This window comes from Crocuta crocuta, unplaced genomic scaffold (genome assembly GCF_008692635.1).
Source record: "Crocuta crocuta isolate KB4526 unplaced genomic scaffold, BGI_CrCroc_1.0 scaffold127, whole genome shotgun sequence".
In the NCBI taxonomy this organism is placed as follows: Eukaryota; Metazoa; Chordata; class Mammalia; order Carnivora; family Hyaenidae; genus Crocuta; species Crocuta crocuta.
In genome coordinates, this window is record NW_027532008.1 from 7,251,816 (window position 1) to 7,252,956 (window position 1,141).

Genomic DNA, 1,141 nt, shown 5'->3' on the forward strand with positions numbered 1-1,141 from the left:
GTGCCGAGGCACCAGCCTGTCTGTCCCCCTAGCAGAGCTGCTAGGCCCTGGGGGCACCTCGACGGGCAAACATGGGTTCTGTGACCGCCGGCTGTACTTCCTTTCCATCATGCTGCCCTCCTCTCCATCCTGTTCCCCTTCTCCGTGGGGCAGTGGGGGTGGGGGGGCAGGGGCGGGGAGAATACAGCTCTGAAGTCAGGCAGACCTAGGTTCGAGTCCCTGCGCCATCTCTTACTAGCTGGGTGGTCTTGAGAACCTTGAGCCTCAGTTTCCACTTCTGTGGAACGGGAGCAGTAGTGCTTCTCCCAAGAGTCTGTGATGAGGGTTCACTGAGCCGGTGCATAATCAAATACCTAGGTGCTCAGAGAACAGCTTCCTTCTTTCCTTCCTCTTGCTCAGTGAAGTCTAAGAATTTCTTCAGTGCGGCCACCAGGGGGCGCCAAGGCATCGCTTACCAGGACTGATGGGGGTGGGGCGGGGGAGGGGGCTTGCGGGCAGGGCAGTTACAACAGAAGGTACTGGGTGACCGGGGCGTGCACAAGGCGGGGGCCCAGGCTGGGTGAGGGCGACATGGAGAGGACTCGGCAGCAGTGGCGCCCAAGCATCCCGGAAAGGCTTAGGAAAGTGTCCCTGGGGCAGGAAACTGCAGGTGCCGAGGTACGGAGGAGAGTGTCTGGAATTGGGAAGGTAGCAAACAGTTCTGAGTAATGGGAAGGTGACAGAGTAGAGATGAAGCCAGGGGCCACGTGGCCTTGAATGCCAGACCAAGGGGCCCAAGGTCTATGCTGAGGGCAGCGGGGAGCCATGGAGGATTGATGAAACTGGATGAAACATGAGTGAACTGGGAGGGATTGCCATAGAGAGAAGCTGGGGCTGCTGGTGGAGACCAGCTGGGCAGTGTCAGGCAGGGAGGGGAGGATCCAGGTGGCAGCAGCTGTTGGGGACAGAGGCCAGTGGGCAGGCCAGGAAGGACCGGGGTGGGGGGCATGAGCATCTGGGTGAAGGGCCTGATGGGGTGTGGGGCTGACTGGGGAGTCCAGCCTGGGTACTGGGTAAGGGGGTCCCCACTGAGCTAGTTCAGGAGGGAGAGAAGCTTGGATGGCCACATGCCCTGGCCTCCCTGACAGCTCCCCACCCCCCC

The 1,141-nt window shown here is 61.0% G+C and overlaps 1 long non-coding RNA gene across 1 annotated transcript in view; it reads left to right on the forward strand.

The window, feature by feature from the left end:
- Window positions 1-524: 524 nt before the first annotated feature.
- The window catches only part of LOC144241330 (uncharacterized), a 4,707-nt gene continuing 4,090 nt past the window's right edge, over window positions 525-1,141 (forward strand). Inside the window, exon 1 of the long non-coding RNA XR_013338032.1 lies at window positions 525-657. This is a non-coding gene — a long non-coding RNA (uncharacterized LOC144241330). The remainder of the gene's footprint in view (window positions 658-1,141) is intronic.